Below are 18,498 nucleotides of genomic sequence, written 5' to 3'. Positions count from 1 at the left end.
TGTTTGCCTTATTGAACAGCTGAAAAGCATTTAAACTATTATTCACTTTTTTATTACAATTCAGTACATTTCTGTGTATGTTCTGGCCAATTTTTTTTTAATAATAATGTTGATTGCTACAACACCACCTGGTGTTGCTGGCAACTGTGTTCTTAGGACAAATCTGGAGATAGCTGGGGTTTAATTTAAAAGCCCAGTTCCTGGAGGCATGTGATTAGATAAGAATTTTTTGTTTTCGTTTGGTTTTGAGGGGGTGGGAGGTGTTTGTTCGTTAAAGAAAAAAAAAGAAAAAAAAAGAAAAAAAAAGAAAAAAACCCTTAAGCTTCTGAGGAAAACCTAAATGTGACCACAGTGTATCCCCAAAGGATCAGAAACAAAAAACCTCAGTAATTTCCTATTCTTCATTTCAGACTTGACTATTTCAGTACATCCTTAGACATGGAACATATCCACAAAATGCACATTCGTGCTTAGACATGCAGACACACAGACTTCACACACATCTTGACAGGGTATAGAAACAGTAATTTAGCAACTGTCATCAAAAGAATGTTTACAATATAAATCTTCCTCACACCTTCTCTATCCATCCAGCAGCTCCTTTGAACCAGCAATGTTTTCTAAGAGTAAAGAAAAACCAAGATTATTCTGTGAACATTTGTACTGACTCTTTACCAACTTCAGCAACTGATCGAGGAGTGTGTGTGAAAGCATTGCCTACATGTTATTTGTTTGTTGAGATGCAACTGCATAAGAGTAAAACCCTTGAAGAGTGCCTCAAGATCAAAAGAAATAAATTATGTACAAGACGCCACAACTCCCCCAATGTACCCAACAGGACCAGGCACTGAACTGAAGCCTCAGTTCAGCATGAGGCATGAAACAGGCAGCAAAGTTTTCTGTATGTGATGCAAATCACATACAGAAGAATCAGTGATTTTTCATATACTCTTAGGTCTTCGTTGTATTAAAATACAACTCTATTTTTCCACATGCTTAGCAGCTTAAGATTCTAATTTGCTCCTTTAAACAGCACTCTCCTGTTAAACTGATAGGCAAAGCTTTTTCAAAATCCCACAACATTGTTATCTAAGAATCAAACAGCAGGATGCTGGAGGAGCTGTTTAAACAACAGCTATTTCCAGCCTTGCTGGAGCACCTCATTTTACAGTATGTTGAAACACAAGCATCTTGACTAATCTTTAATGGGCACCAGAGAATGTAGTCCAGAATTTAGTTTTCAGGATGCTGAAGACAGTCTTTCAGGGAAAAACAAAACCAACAACCCAAATCACCAGTTTTATCCCACATATCCTGAACTAGGCATGTCCATCCAACTACGTAAGCCTTGTTTCTGTCTTGTACTCAATGTTGTGTGTCCTTATACCTACAGGCAGCCTGTAAGTGCACAGCCCCTTCTCCTCAGTGAGCTTCTGCTGGCAACACTGGGACCTTCAAACAGGAACAGTCCTCAAGTTTCAGGAGTTTCTCAGTTACCCACCAACCAGCTGTTCTAGGGAAGAGACAATCTTTCCATGGAATATTTCTGCTTGGCTTTACTTGATAAGCTTCTCAGTCCTCTGCTCTCCCTCAAAGTCACCATTTGGTCATTAAAATGTTTCATAAAGGGCAACTTTTTCACAAAGCCAGTCTTGATATGTATAAAGAATGCTATATGCCAGTGAGTGGTAGGTGAGGTACCTACAAGTACAGTTCAAACAAGGATGCCATGGATAAACACCACCAAAAAGAAACTTTCCTAGTCTGACCCTACTTGCTTGCTGTTTTCACAAAGGTCACTTTCTGTTCAACAGCAGGAAGAACACGATGTCCAAAAGTCAGTAAAAGAATGTACAAAGTGCCATTCTGAGTTCCTGGTTTATACTTATATCAGTATTTAACTGGAAGTCTACCTCACTTGACAGTGAGTGAAATATACTTTGTACAGTCGGATACTGCCCCCAGGAAGTCTGAGAAATAAATGCCATGTAACAAAGGTGTTTTGGACACGATGTGAGCGCACACTGTGTGGGTTAAGAGTGAGGAAGGAGCTACAGCAAGCTAGTCACAGTTTGTAGAGCACCTGAAAAAATGTTGGTTTTTGAAGATAACCCCAAGGGGAAAACTTGTGGGAAATCTCCTAAATGGTGTGAAAGAAACACAGCTTTAAGATCTGCTAGTTTAAACAAACATTTTTGTTTTAACTGGAGCTAATGAAGTGCCCCACTTATTCTGAATCGCTAACGGGTTAGAACAACTACTACTGACTGACACAGCCTTAGGTAAAGAAGCGTGAGCTCAGCAACCACCTTTTAGTATTCAAGAGCTGCTGCTAAACAAGCACTGAAATCCATTGAAGCTGAAGGAATAGATCCACCTTCAGTTCCACTTTGAATTTGGCCCTATTTACTGAAGAAACAGGAGAGAGTGGAAGGTGTGAATTATCCAGTCATTTAAGCAGCTGGTGTTGAGATACATAAACAGTGATTGAGATTCTAACTATGTGAGTGTACATATGCATATACATTATACATCTAATATATATACATAGTACCAGTATTAAGGAGTCTAACAATTTTCTAAATAATTTATGTTTTTCCATTAGATGACCTGGATATTATCCTGAAGAAGCAAAACAAGTAAGAAGACACCTATAGAAGAAAACTTTGACTACAGAAATCACATGCAGCTCACATTTTACGGATGTTAGTGTGCTATTCCAGTATGAAGCTGAGCACTGAATAGCACTGAACTTGCTTTTCATTAAAAGTCAGAAGCAGTTTGCCTTCCTTATACAAGAAATACCATTAAGAAAGAAGAACAGTTCTATTTCTTTCTCCCAGAGAAAGTTTCTAGCAGTCATCTTTAGCTGATGAAAGATAGATACTGCAGGACCAGCTTTGGTTTTTTGTTACCCAACATGAGGGGTCCCCCACTACAGAAGATATTAACATATAATTAGGTATCCACTTAACATTTTTCACACATATACACATTCACATCAAAGCCTGATATAAAAAGCTGCTTTTAAAGCTTACTGTGCAGGAAATCATGTGTGATCACTTGTTCAATCTGAAGGTATGGAGTAAGCAGGGATCCTAAGGCAGTGCTCCCACTGATCCCAACACGAGCTGCACGTCGTTTGTTAGCAGAATTAGTGCTACCAGAACAATCCCAGCAAGCTGGTTGGAGGTTTCCTCAACCCTCCTGTGTTGCAAAATGTTCTTCCTCATTGCACTCTGTAATTTGGAGCAAGAGGTGAGGACAACCAGGCTTTGTTCAGAATTGATCTAACTGCACTTTAACAAACAGCATTTCACTAGCTCAACTGAAAAAAAAGATATATTTGCTCTACAAAGCCATACCATCACCCCAAGGAGACAAAGCAGGGACAGGACAGTTCATTTCTAATATCAGGACTGTAAAAGTCAGTGTAACACCAGGAGAACTGAAATGTGGTGGTGGAGAACTAGCAAACTGACCATGGGCTCTTCCCCAGATGGGTACAACATACATATGCAGTTGAGAAAGCTTCATATGGATTGGCAGCTGCTGCAAATAATGTCCAAGAATTTATTTTTCTGTTATGTAAGAGGAGCACCCCCATTCCAGCCAGACAGCTAATTTTTTGTTTTTTTTTCAAAACTACCAGTCTATTTAATATATTTTCCACATCAGAAAAAGAATTACAGAACTCATGTTCAGCACAAGTTCAGCAGAACTCCCTGCACCAAGCAGGGTGAGGGCACCTGAGGCACATGCTCCTCTTGCAACACCCACAAGGGTGAGCAGGTAGGGAGTGGGCACTGCTGGGGGAGAAGGCACTGACAGAACGAAGCACTAATTCTGGGCTGGCTGTGTTTGTGTCTGGGAAGTGGAGACATGCCTAAACACTGGGTTTTTTATAGACTTCACCAATAGGCAGCACATAAAACGCTAGAAATGCCTTTGATCTTGGCAAAATTAGGAGATAGGACTGTATTTGGGTCAACCGCTCCTTCTTTTAGCACCCTTGTAGAAGAAAAAAAATGCTGAAGGAAGAGCAGCACAACAAAGACAGAATTGCTCCTTTGAATAGAAACAATAGAGGCAAGCATCTCTAAAATAAAGATATTGTGATTAGTTTATACACTCCTTTTTTGAAAACCTGCATTAATTTTGATTTATATTTAAATAAAAATGATTAAATTTTATCTTCTAAGATGGAAATGTTGTGATAAATACTGGCCCATGGCCAAACTAATCTCTAAAGCCTACAGCTTACAGCCCCTGTTGTCTTGTATGGATATTTGAATGGCAATGGGTTTTATCAGTATTTCTAAAGGCACTCATTTAATTATGTGGTTGTAAGAATTTTCAAAACCCCAAAGAATTAACCCTACCAATACATATTCATATTTCTCAAATTAATTCAACCTGAACATTTGAAAATATTAATTTAAAAAACACACTCATTTATTTTTATTTCTGTAAACACTCAGAGCTCTTTTCTGGTCTTGTTTATGCACTCATTTTATTTTTGTATAATTATGAAAAAATGATGTAGTGAGCTCTCTATGTTACATAATGCTGGCAATTGATCTATTTACAATGGGGGGCATTATCCAGAGAAAATGGATAGGAAGGGAGGGAAGGAATCTGGTAGCCCACAACAAAGGGCAAGTCCTGCTTGCTGAACCCATGTATCTGTGCACGGGGACCCCCATTCTGGTGTCACTGGTGTGCTCCCACTGCCTTCCACGCTGCAGCTCCCAACCTACAGTGCTGTGAGCCCAAGCACAGGCCAGGCAACTCCACATACCACTCACATCTCAGGGATGAGAGGTTTTTAAGGGCTGAGGTACCTGGGCTCCTGCAGCATGAGGTTTTCCAACCCGTGCTTTTCCGGGCTAAGAGCAGTAATGAAGATGAGACCATGACTGGACTGTTCCTGGCTGAATCAAGAGCAGCTGCAGACTTCAGATTTAAAAGAATGCCATCAAGGGAAAGGCTATCTTCCATACAACACTGCTCAGTACAATGGCCAAGGGCAGGAGCACTGACTTCCAAACCATAACCCATGTGTGTATTTTGTGACAGAGAAATGTTACCAACACACACCCGCCGTGCTTTGCCTGTGCACAGCAAGAACTGATGGCCCACAAGACTGGGGACCACGGACTTAGGGTGTGTGGGATATGAGTTAATGTATAGACAGCACCAACACAGAGTCAACCCTCTGCTCAGCATTGCAAAACAACTTTGTTTGCTTGTTTCACTGAGCCCAAACAAATAAAAACCCAACAAAGAAAATCCCCAGCCCGCCAAAAAATTAAACAAAAAACCCCCCAACAACCAAAAATAACCCAAACAAGGACAGTCACCCTAAACACCTTTTTGGGGGTTATGTGTAGATTTGATTTCTGAATGGAAAAAAAAAAAAGGAAAAAAAAAAGAAAACTTCATTGTTAACCCAAGTTTTGCTGTGATTTCAAAAGCCAAGCATTGTGAAGGGCCCAGAGGTTTATAATTTAAACATCTCTGTAAATAAAAAATATTCTCACCAAACAAAAAAGTTGAAGTGTTTTACTTAAAAAACATTAAAGTGAATCACATTAACTGAAAACTGGGGGTTTAACTTTTGCCAAATTACTCTCTATAATTAATTTTGATTTCCCATGTTCTACACAGAGCCCATAGCAATATGATTGTCTAGCAGGAGCTATAGCACCCTCCTTCACAGGCCCCTCCACACAACACTTTTAGAAAGCTGATATTTTAGAAAAAACAAATTTTTCTGCTTGGGCAATTATCAGTCTGACATCACACTCCAGGTATGCAATGTTGTGTCATTTGACAACTGTTTGCCCACTTTGACAGGGCAAATTAGGACTCTTTCTTCTCTACAAGCTCATGTACAATTATTATGGCATCATTCTAACATATTTACTACACACAGGAGAGAAAATGGCATTATCGCTTTTTAGCTGTCACTTAAACTAAACAATTCACAGGTATATATGGTTATTGCTGGAAAAAGGATTACCATTTCTATTAGCAAGCAGAAAAACAGCAAGAAGATTAAACATTTTGAGAAACACAAAATCTGCCCTATTCCTTAGGCACCTATCCTATTTCAAGTTCAAGAATATGTCAGATAACTGATTTTTTTTTAGGCTTCTTATAGCCCCCATACTTATATCAGTTTAACATAAGTAATAACAAAACTAAATTCCCTCTACTACCACTAAGGCTGCTTATAGGACTTGCTTTGCTGCAAAAGCCATGACATAGTGGACTGAAATCTCTAATGAAATGCTGCGTATGTTGATTTATGCAGCTTTAGTGGTACCATTAACTGAAAATTGTTCTTTTCATAGGCTTATAGAGAATCTAGTGGCTGTCATTGTTCATGATTCAGTGAGAAGGCTGGGTCTAAAATTACTGTTGCATTTGGGTGCCTGTGTGAAGGATGCAAGTCTGCCCTCATTTTGTGTTAATATTTCATATAACAACAAATATAAACCTTCTATATCTAATAACATATTAGATTCCATCACTAGCACAGCTGTCATTAAGTAATCTCTTTAAAAGTCTTCCTGTTTAGAAGAAAAAAAGCAATTTTTTCAAGTACTAGTGAGATATATTTCTGGGAAAAAATACATACATACGTATATATATAGACACATACGTGTGTGTGTGTGTGTGTGTATATATATATATATATATGTATATGTATATGTAAGAATAACCAGGCAGTAAGCATTTAAAATTGTATTTGAGACACTAATGCAAGCAGCTAATCCTATTTACATTCATATTAGCCCTGGGTATCTTTTTCCCTAAGATTTACACATTTGTATGCTTGCATGAGTTGAAGTGCTTTTTGCATGATATCAGTACTTTTGTAATTTAAATCTATAAAAGGCAATTTCTTTTAAATATACTTCCTAACAGTGGGTGAAAGAAGCACTAAACTTATTTGAGAGCTGTACACATCAGTAAACATGCGCACTGAACTCCAGGCAATGTGCTGTGAGAGAATTAATCTTATACTGTGTTAGCTAAACAGAAAGATTCTGGGACTCCAAGTAACAAGCACGGAAAATGTCCAAACGTTTTCTTCCTATTACCTAGAAAATGTGTATTTTTTAGGATTATGATTTTAAAAATCCAAGCCTTATTTTCAGTGAGTGGTTAATTTGATATTTACTTACCTTACTCATTTCAAAATTTCCAACAAAGGTAGTCCATAAATAGCCCTAATGAATTTTATGGATCTCTAATTTTGACTACCTTCCTCTCATCTATCACCTTAATTCTGAACAACAGCACAGGACCACCATTTTATTTAAAATCTATCATCTCCTTGCACTTCCTACAAATATACAGAGTCAGGAATATTCTTCTCAGTGAAATTATCAGGAATTACAGGGAATTTTTTTGCTTAGAGACATGAAAATCAAGGCATTTGTATGAGAAAGTCTTCAGATACACTTGAGTAGGACACTACTGGAGTAGCAGGACTTGAAATGGATTGTGTGCACTAACTGCTAATTCCTTTTTGACTATTTCTTTCATTTTATATCTTGTATTAATACAAAACAACAAAATTCAAGCATGGAGGAAGAGATTGATTTTGCAAACCCTTTCTAAAATTATCAGTAAAATGAATTTTCATCCTCTGTTGACATGTTCCCAGAGGCTGGTGAATAACACAGTTCTGCCTTTTTTTCTCTAGGTTAAGTCCATCTACTGATCCAAGTCTCCCTTTTTCCTCTTACACTCCTTCCTTTCCTCTTCCCCAGACCCCAGGTTCCTCTGCCCAAGCACCCCTGTGCTCTACCCACTTTCCTGTATTTACACGGATTTCCTGGCATGCCCTCTCTTTCCTCTGACTTTTGGAGCCTCTCTTACATGCCTCTTTCTGCCTTGCCCATCTTGCTTGTCAATGCCATTTGATAACAATGCTTTTAGAACCGTTACTGTGATTATTCATGCATAAAAAGAAAGATGCTGGGAACATGTTGAAGACAAGTATTCTCAAATTCCTTATGCCCTTTCTAAAATAAACAGCCATTTGCAAAAGAAAGGAGGAAGTTGTGAGGATTTATTGCTCCTTTAGCTCTAAATTTTGCCAGCACAACCAGTGCTCAAGACAAGCCAGTGTATATTTCTCCGATATAATCTGTTGCCACACATAGATGTGTGTGTGCTTCTATTTCTGTACAATTTAAAAAAGATCATGCTGCCTAGAAGAGTACAGTTGATAAAATTTTAATAAATGAGTGAATAGTCTAAAAGTAGATGTGAATTTCACATGATATCTCATTATCTTCAAAAGAAAGGACACACATACCATCAGTAGTGGCAAGGACATGGCAAGCAGCTGCAAGTCTCAAAAACTGCATTCAGTTCCAGCAGCACTGAATGTCCTTTTCTTTTCATGTCCTTTTTTGCCCCAGCCCTAAAGGAGTCAAGAACATGATTCTCAAAGCAAACCATACATTGAGGAGGGCTCTTGCAGGTGGCCTTTGAGGAATGGTCTCTCCCATATGACGCACCCAGAGCTGGTTTAACATGACTTCCCTTCTATCCACCCTTTAGGAAACAGCTCTGCAGAGCAGTTCTTTTATTTCAGCCCTGGCATTTCAGACGTGAAAACTGGAGGCAAATACTGTTTTAGCGATTCCCCAATCACCCAACAGGATCAACCAGAATTGATCTCTGCTCTTTGAAATTAGCAGGTCTTACACAATCTTCCTTCTGTGTCAGACCTTTTCTCTTTTTTTTGTCCCTCCTTTTTTTAGGTAGGGAGGTAGGTGAAATGAGGAGTAATGAAGGGCAAACTGGCAAACAATGGGCAGCTATGGAAAGGGCCTGCATTGCTAGTTTTAAGCATCTGGGTTTGCTCCAGCCTGTTTCAAGTACTGATATGGATATGGAGTCACTCGCAAACTAGCACCCTCAACTTTAGTTAAAAGAACTATAAATCTGAAATGAATGTATAAATAATATGCAACTGTCTAGACAGTATAGGTCACTTGCAAAGAGACTGGGTCAGGAAAAGATTGTCCATCAGTCAGACAACCATAACTGATTCTGATGCTAAATAATGGTTTAGATATTCAGTATTCTATATATGCGAAAGGCTTCACTGAGCATTGGATCTTCCCAGCTAAAGTAGCCCTCTACTTATACATATCTTTATGCAGCCATAAGAAAATGTGCTTGCTATTTAAACATTAAAATTAATGCCCAAAGAAAAAGCTATTTAGCGAGGGACTGGAACCAACCTAGGTAATTGGCTTTTGGTAAAGCAAAAATAACCATCATACCCTACCCATGATAAACAACCTAATCTTATCATAGATGGAATCTTAAAAAGGGAAACAATTAAAACTTCAAGCTGGCAAAGAAACTTATTTCCACTTACAGAGTCAGTTCACAGATACATTCAGGGAATTGTGTGTTGTATAGCCTGACTTTGCTCTCTGCAGTTCAGAGCCCCTAACTTTCAGATATCACAATGCAACCATGCTGACTACACATGCTTTTGAAATTATTCTGTGCATTGTAATTTTTTGCCACTATTTTAGCAAAATAAGTATGTGGCCTTCAAGGTAACAATGCTGCCATCCTAGTGCTTTTCAGGATATAAAAGTAAGTTTTGCTGGACTAGAGATAATTAGCAGAGTCCTATACAAAATATTTCATTTACTGGCAACTTATACAGCACATTCATACATATTTGCTAAAAAAGGAAAAAGAAAATACATGGGTAATAAATCTGGCACATGCAGCAGCTGGCACAGCTGAAAAGCAGGTGTTATAGCTGCAAGACACAACCAATGGCTGGGTGTGATTCCCAATCCCAATCCAAACACATTCCAGAATCAGACACTGTAAGGCAGAGGATGCAGCAGGCCCCTAACTCCTTCCAGAGGTGGTGTGATTTCAAGGAGGCTCCACATGGTTGCATCACTGAATGCCTGTGCAACACACTGCCAAGCACATCTCAGAGCATATCTGGGATCTCGGGAACAGACTTCCATCAAACCAAACTGCACCATCGGTAGTGTCATAGCTCGTTACACTGGCTGTATCACAGCCTGCCTTCTAAATCCTACTACTGTTTATTCTGAGTGGAAATACACAGGTTATCCTGATAATTCTGAAAGCTACTCGTGTGTAGTGACGATATTTTTCAATGGATGCAGTTTGATTTTCTATGTAAAAAAAAATCAAATATCTTGCTACTTTTATACTTATGAATGCTATCAAAAATTTCTCATGTGCATATCAAACATGCACAGAAGCTGCAAATTTGGAGGTTGATCTTTTGTTATGCTGGCCTACCTTAGTTCAGCTTGAATACATCAGCCCAATTATGAATTTTAAATGCCACATGCAAAGAGAAAGAGCAAAAATCGTGAAAATGAAACACCAAGATTCATCCTGCCAATGCTGTGGCAGTGGTAGTGAACGCTGCCCTGCAGAGGCATTACATCCAGCAGTGATGACAACAACCAGCCTCACACACCAGTCTCTTGCAACTTATACCAAGAGGAAGCAACCGAGCACTTCCAAAAATCACACCCACAAATGCTGGTCAGGAAGCCCTTCATACACACGTTACACTCTGACATTTTGCAAATGTGCTGAACCCCAACCTGCAAACCCAAAGCAAATTTCCCACATTTGAGGATTCATATGCTGGTAGAAAATACAAAGGCAAGGAGATGCCCAAGTTTCTTCCAGGACTTCACTGCAAAATCCTTGCCCACTTCTATCAGTGGAGCACCATTAGCTCTTTCTCTGTCTTAACTAGAGTTCTGTACTTTTTTTACTCTAAATCCAAAAATGCTTAGAAGTCAATATTATACACAAGGCTTGAAAATGAAAGACTTGTTTTTAATCAAGGCTAACAAAATGATGAGCACGTTGAAGTTATCATTTAAGCCGTCTGGGCTAATCCTGTTCTTAATTAAAAAGACTTTCCATTTGAGGAAAAAAAAATAACATCAAGATATACAGAGTTAAATTAAAGTGTTACATTTTGAGAAGTTTTTTTGCAGGTTTTGGAAGGAAGAGATTTTGTGAGAGATCCTATTAGCTGATACTATTCTTTGTTTCTCCATTAGCAGCCTACAGGCAGAGATTTCAGGCTCGTATACAAATAGATTATGCCAAAATAGATGTTTCTGAATAATTTCACGTGTGGACACTTTTATTCTGGAATAAGAATACAGTTATTCAGAAATACCTAGCCCTACTTTAAATTCAGACCCTGCATTAATCCAAATTAGCTTTCAAACAGAGCCATCCCTTAGGCTATTGGAAGCTTGATTGTGCCTGGTATTACAAACTTGTGTAAGAGCCCTCTCCAGCCATTCCGCCTCTAATCAAATTTATTCTGAGTTGCACTGTGGGGAAAGACAACTGAGGCTTACATTATAAATGATTTTGAGGCTTTGAATCCATGTTTTTCTTGTACCTTTTTTATAATGATCTCTGTCAGCTGTTCAAAGTGTCTCTGTCACTACCATCAGGTATCACTACTTCATCTGATTGATTTCATAAACCAGGGTTCAAACATGCACTGCTGCATTGGAATTAAATGTATTTAGTTTGAGTCTGTAAGGCTCTATAAACTCGGAATATTTGGGGGGCAGTAGAGAGTCTTCAGTGTTGCCGTGCACATGGAAATGCTTTTCATTTTACATGTGTCACTATCATTTCACTGTTTTTAAAGTATTGTCCAGCCAGGCACAAAGACGGGAGAATATTTTGTAAAATCAAAGTAGGAAAAATATGTAGTTAGGCTGCTTTGGAAAACATTGCCTGTCTCCAAGTGTGTTATTTTCTTCCAGATGCCATAGATACTTTACAAACACAGTTTAGCAAGCAGCTCCAAAGGCTTGTCTACACTTGAAAATTAATTTGGATCAAGACAGAAATGAGAATTTATAGTACAATATGTCTTTATAAAGTTGTTCTCTTCACATTAAGCCCTCTGGTGCTTTTTCATAAATAGATTTTTAAGGTCCTGTCCACATCAAGCCATTCTATGATTCTCTGATATTCCTTAATGAAAACTACCTTGTATTACATACACAGCACATAAAACAAGGAAGCAGATAATTTTTACATCTTTTTTGCTAAACAAAGAAAACCACTGGAACCCAAGCTCCACTTGGGAAAATAAAAAGAAAAAAAGAAAAGAGTCCATGTTAATCAGTGCAACATTAAACAAGTTTTAAGTATGGTGTCACCCTCAACACTCCTCACCCATCACTGCTTCAGTATAAGCCTTGATCATTGCTGACAGCAACCTTAAAATATGTTTATTTCTTAAAAAATAATAGTAAAAAGCAAATTAAAATGTAATAGCCATTGACCAGCTGGGAAAGAAAAATGCTGCAATCTGTCAAAGGGGGGAAAAAAATTACAAAAGGAGGGACATATTAGGGCTACAGAAACAGCCCTAATTTTTGCCAAAATTAAAGGGTCAGCTCCAAAAAAAGCATGCTGGAAAAAAAATTACATTATCAGAGTGTCCTCAAACAGAGGAGGGAGAACACAGTGAGAAATGAGCACCCTTCAGTGTAGTCTCTCAAAGAGGCCTCTTCACTTCAATATAAATTGTTCAAATTGCAGCAGTGTACCAAAATGTTCAAAATCCAAATGACGAAGTGCAGGAGTTATGAAGACATTTGTGAGACCATTCCCTTATTCTCAGAGTCTTGAGCCTTTAACATTTTCAAAAGCACTCAGTACCAGGCTAAGGGCACTCCTGTTCCACAGGAACCAATGCACTTTTAGAAGCCCCATGCTCAGCTAAGAAAAGGGGTCATCATCTTGTGTCCTGGGAAAAAAAACAAAACCCAACCTACCAGCCTTAACCCTGACCTCTCAAACTACACTGTCCAGCTTCACCAGAACAAGGATTCCTGTGCAGCCCTGGCACAGAAAGCCCAGAGGTGCCCAACTTCAGGAGACAGATCAGGGCTCTGGACTTGGAAACATGAAGAAACCTCCTTACAAAATGGAGTAAGGTGTCTCCTCTTCTCTTCTAGACTCTGTACCATCAAAGTATGGAAACTTGTTTTCCCTCTTTGTGCATTGCCAACCCCTCCCATGCATGCAGGGGTGGCCCTGACCAGATGTGACCTGCAGGGGCATCAGTCCTTGTGCTGAAAGGGAGCCTAAGGAGATAATGGTACTTCTAATAAAGCCATTTTTTGGTACCTCATGACTACATGACCCAGTTTAGTAGACACCACATGTGTTAAACAGCATCACAGACCCTTACACAGAAAGCAAAACCCTAGTGACATTGATTCATATATTTTCATATATCCTTCACTCACAAAATCCTATAGTCATGTAGGTTAGCACAGAACAGCAGCATTGAAAAAGGCTTCCAGCATAGAATAACAGCAAATATTGTGATGTTATGAGCAACTGAAGAACTATTCACAATTTGGCTTCAGTTTACTATCAGCTCAGAGCTGGCTACTGGTCCAAGCACTCACGCCACTCTGGAGCCAGGGACAGGAATGGATAATTGGGAGCAGAGGACACTGGAATGCTGGGACTGTTATGACACCAGATGCAGTGGCTGCATCACTGCAGCTGCTGGCTCCAGAGGCAGGGGCAGCTTCCCATTTCATTTACAGTTTTGTAGCTCTCTCCATTTCCTCACTGCTAGTGTGCCACACTCACACAGCCAGAGCCACTCGTGCTGCTGTTATTTCATCCCAGAAGACTCTAACAGAGAGCCAGAGCACACAGGGATAAAAACAGAATCCCTGGCAATGCTAATGTCCATTCACATTGCTGGAAACAACTCTGCTCCTTCAGGAGTGTCAGGGCAGTCACATATGTATTTGTATCTGTTCCCTCACTGTTCAAACAAGGACAGTCATCCCAAGGGAACCAGGGGATGGAGTTTATGGCACGGCTGTTCTCCACTTGCTTTCTGAATGACATTGAAGCAATCTGATTAGTTAACTGTTTATGACTTTAGCACTAAAATTTGACAAATGAGAAGCTCCTTTTGAAAGACAACATTAATTTAAAACAACAGTTGGAGTGAGACCAAAGATACAGGGAAGTTGCCACTGCCAACACAATTTGGTAGAGTTTGTGGGGTTTTTTTCCAGATATACTTATGTTTGATGTACCTGGGGATCAATCTACCTTTATGATCCAGAATTAGAGTATCCTTAGAGTTACTCTTATCTGTAAAAAAACAGCAAAGCAACTTAAAAAGCAACACTCTTCAATGCTTACTTAATATTCTATTCTTTCTAATTGAGTGAGGAAAAGTAGCTTTCATATTTCCTTCTACATTATTTTCTTCCTCCCCATTCCTAATATTTGAGGCACATTCTACAATCCTCGGGAGAGAGTTGCTGATTTTAGCCAAAAAGGATAACATTTGTTATGAATCGAGTGATGGAGAAGGTGGTGTCAACTTTCCTGCAGGTGAAACATAAAGGCAGTGTCATCAGCTGACTACAGAAAAAGAGAAGGATTTGTAAGTGACAGAGATCCACACAACCAGAGAGGAAACTCTCTGGCAAAACTGCTTTGAGTTTAGTGGAATATGGAGCATCATGTCCTATGGTCACTCAGACCATGATCTCCGAAGGCTCAGGGAGGGTATTTTGTGCAGTGTCATTGAAAGTCAATGCACGGTATGTAAAATTAAACAAGAGTAATCCTTTGCAGAACTGGGGCCATGTTTAGTTAACCTTTTGCAGAAAAAAGAAAAAAACTTAAGGTTGTTTTCTAAGATTCTATTAAGTCCTGCTGTATTTTAATAGGAATGAGGATTTTGTTTCATTTTTGCTACTCAATATTTACATGGTTGAAAAGAAAACAAAATATTAATCCAATCTAATCTTTTTAGGATAAAAATCCCAAATAACATGTGTGAGAAATGCTGAGGAACAGATAAGCAAGAGGGAAGGTCTTTTATATACAGCCTTGCATAGAGTCAAATCCATTTTAAGAGTCTAAATTTAATGAGAGCTTTAGAGATTAAAAAAAGAAAAAAATATATTTTTTGCATATAGAACACTTTGAAGAACAAGTTGCCTTCAAATTTCTGTCACTGACGACAAGTCAAGGATAACACTAGGGAATCATGATCATAGAGATGCCAGAAAAATTAGTCAGAACGTATCACACTGCCAGATCGATCTGCTTCCCCAAACCAAAAACGTGGTCTGGAGAGCAGAAAAAGGAAAAACACAAACCACATTTTTAGGACAAGGAACCAGCAAAAAAGAGAGTTGTTTCTGTATTAAAAAAAACCAAAAAAAGTAAAAAGTAACCAGCTTTTGAGTTCTGTTTGCCAAAAAAAAAAGAAAAAAAGGTGAAATAAAGAAAATGCTAGCCTAGAAATAAATACCAAAGTTTAAAAAAAAGAAATGAGAGATGAGCATTTCACCTCAACTGGCTGTATTGGAGCCTTGGAGCAAAGACCTCTCTCTACAGCACTTCTGCTTTGGCCACAAAGTACAAATCTGATTCCCATCTTCTGAGAACATCATTGTTGCTGTTCCCTGAGAAAAAAGTCCTATCAGGATGCAGCGTCCATTTCCTCTTCATCACTGAATGACTTCTTGAAAACAAAGAAGTTGGTCAACAAACCATCCAACCCTAAACCTACAATTAATTTATTTTACAACTTTTATTGAACTACAAACAGTAATGAAAAATACAAAAGAAGTGGAAAGACAATGACAGTAGCATTTCAACCATCTATGGAAATCTTAGACAGACAGACATGAGCTGAAAGAGTCCAATGAGGTATCTATGGAAAAAACTAATTGTGTGTAGGTGAAGGGAGACTTTAGGAGAAAAAAATATCCTTTTCCAGTCTGACTATCCATTGTGTTATGTCAGTTCAGTAAATGATGCTCAGGGTGAAAAGGTATCTAGGAAGAATATTGTGCATCAGTATTTTTCAAAATACAGAGAAAGAAATGTTACCAGGAAGCCATGAAAAGTGATATCAAGCAGAAGGAATATGTAAAAATCAATTAATGAAAGCAAATATTAATCAAGCTACGTTAGACAATAGAATGGAAATGGCCTGAACCTTCATGTTCACAGAAAGGAACTGCAAATGATAAAGACGAGAGAATCCTATTCAGGACAGCCACAGCCGAAGCAGTTCTGTGTCTCAGCCTGACCCTGTACCATCAGCAATGCCACTTCTTCAAACCAAGGCTTTTGGGGTGAGAGACGAGGCCAAATTCATCCCCACTCTTGACTTACCCCAAGGCAAAGCAACTAAAGCAGGTCCAGGCCAAATCTCCCTTATTACGTGGGAAACGATGCACAATTTTAAGTCAGGCGTCCCAAGAAAGTGGCAGTAAAATGTATAGCAGCCTTTGTCCCTGCTGCCACGCTCTTTGTCATACACTCTTCCTGAGAAAGTTATTCGGCAGCTTTCTGACAACGGGTCCTGAAAAGAAATGTGTGATCTAAAGCAAACCGAATGGGATGCTGTTCTTGGCAGAAAGGGATCAAATCCCACGTCAGTCAGAGCACAGCAAACTCTCTTCCACTCTGTCAGCTACAATTTGCCCATTTCCTTCCGTGGACTATCCTCAAAAAATAAACATCACTACACAAAAAGCGACTCAAACTACATCACCAAGTCAGATTTAGCTTATTCCCAAGTCACCTCTCCCAAATTCACTGGATTAGATCACTGCAGGCTGGATAATATGGTAGAAGAGAGCACACACAAACACCAAACATAAGATAATTGCACCCACACAGCCTACTGGAATGAACAAAATTATACATGGCAAGTTTTTAACTCAAGAAATTAGCTCTCTTTATCTTCTGACACAACGAGTTAGACACTGTCTCTAATTTTCCTTCTAAAATAATTAACTTTGCAAATTACATTTCTCAAGTTGTCCGAACATGGCTAATTATATGTATTTCAGAAATACACATGCATAGAATGGCGTTGTAGATTATATGGCATTGGTTTTGTACAAACTTCCCTCTTGATTGGAAGAAACAAGAGGAAAAGTCCTGAGACCTACTGAAAACTCTGAGCAAGAGGGAACCAAGATCTGGCAAAGACACAAAGATGTGTTTAGGGCTATTAAACCTTCTACTCTTCAACAAGAGTGGACACACCCAATTTGTGAGTCATTCCTTGGACAATTAAGTGGAACTTATACTTCAATGCCTTGTTACCTCTATGACAGCACAGTGAGTGTGTACAGACATAGTTCTGGTTGCAAGGTATGACATTTTTCCCTGTTTATTTAACTGCTTCCTTGCAGGGAGCAAGGCAGGAGCCTCGCAGACTCTGACCCTTCCGTGTCACAGAGCATCCCTACAGAGTCCAGCTAACCCCAGCACAAATTGTCCAGGGCAGAGGAGTGCATGCAATCCTAGCTTGCAGTCCTGGGAACAGAGTTCTCACATGTTCACATGGCACAGCCAAAGCAGAAGCATTCTTAACTTTAGGAGAAAATCTAAGGGGACATTCATTTATTTGCGTAGTACTCATCCCAGCATCCTGTACTGCTTTTGTTTTGTCATTTTTACCTGTGACACCACAGCTCTAATCAATGCCACAGAAACATGTATAAATCATGGCTAGTCTATGGTGAATTGTCATAATAAGAACCCACATCAGAGACCACCAAGCTGCTTCTATGTATCAGCTGAAGCAGGAGGTTCCAGTTCCTGTAACATCCAAACACTCACAGAACTGCAAAGCTCAAGCATTGCTTTATTGGCAGTCAGAAGATGCTCCATCCACTGGATATGGCCTTCCCAGAAGTCATGGGGTTTATTCAAAGTGAGTCACTTTAGCTTATTAAATCAACATTAAAAAAACCCTGAACAACTCTGGTAGTTTATGATGGGAAAAACGGTATTTATTTGTCATGATTTACAACATGTATAATTAACACACTCACACATGGCGCTCAAACAACACACAGGATTAAAACAGTCTTTCTTATGAGCAAAATCATCATCCAAGTCTTTTATCTATCATTTTACAAGCAAACTGACTTATGGTCAGTAAGAATATATTCTCTGAGGGATAAGCATATTTCATAGAATGTGGCCCACTTCAACCTCTCCAAAAAATGAGCATTGTCAGTCCATTTCAGACAGCCATGGTAATGCTTTTGTGAGCAAGAGAGACTTCTGGTACATTCAGTTCTGTCAAACACATATAAATCCCTATTGAAAATATATATATGTATGTATATATGTATATACATGTATATATGTACTGAACTGTTTGTTTGTGGAATCTCTGCTATGCTCAGGAACTTTGTCATGTGCCAATACTTTGTCCATTCTCCATAGATAAATGGGCACAAATCAGAGTAGACACCTGCCTCCTTCCACCTGCCCAGTTAACTGAAAAGGTTCACAAAGTCTGCAATCAATCCCTACATTAAAATTATCACCAGCATCAACAAGATGCTGAAAATTTACTCAGAGCGGCCAACC

Source organism: Corvus brachyrhynchos, unplaced genomic scaffold (assembly GCF_000691975.1).
Source record: "Corvus brachyrhynchos isolate BGI_N302 unplaced genomic scaffold, ASM69197v1 scaffold26, whole genome shotgun sequence".
Lineage (NCBI taxonomy): Eukaryota > Metazoa > Chordata > Aves > Passeriformes > Corvidae > Corvus > Corvus brachyrhynchos.
Note: the sequence above shows the minus strand (reverse complement) of the source record.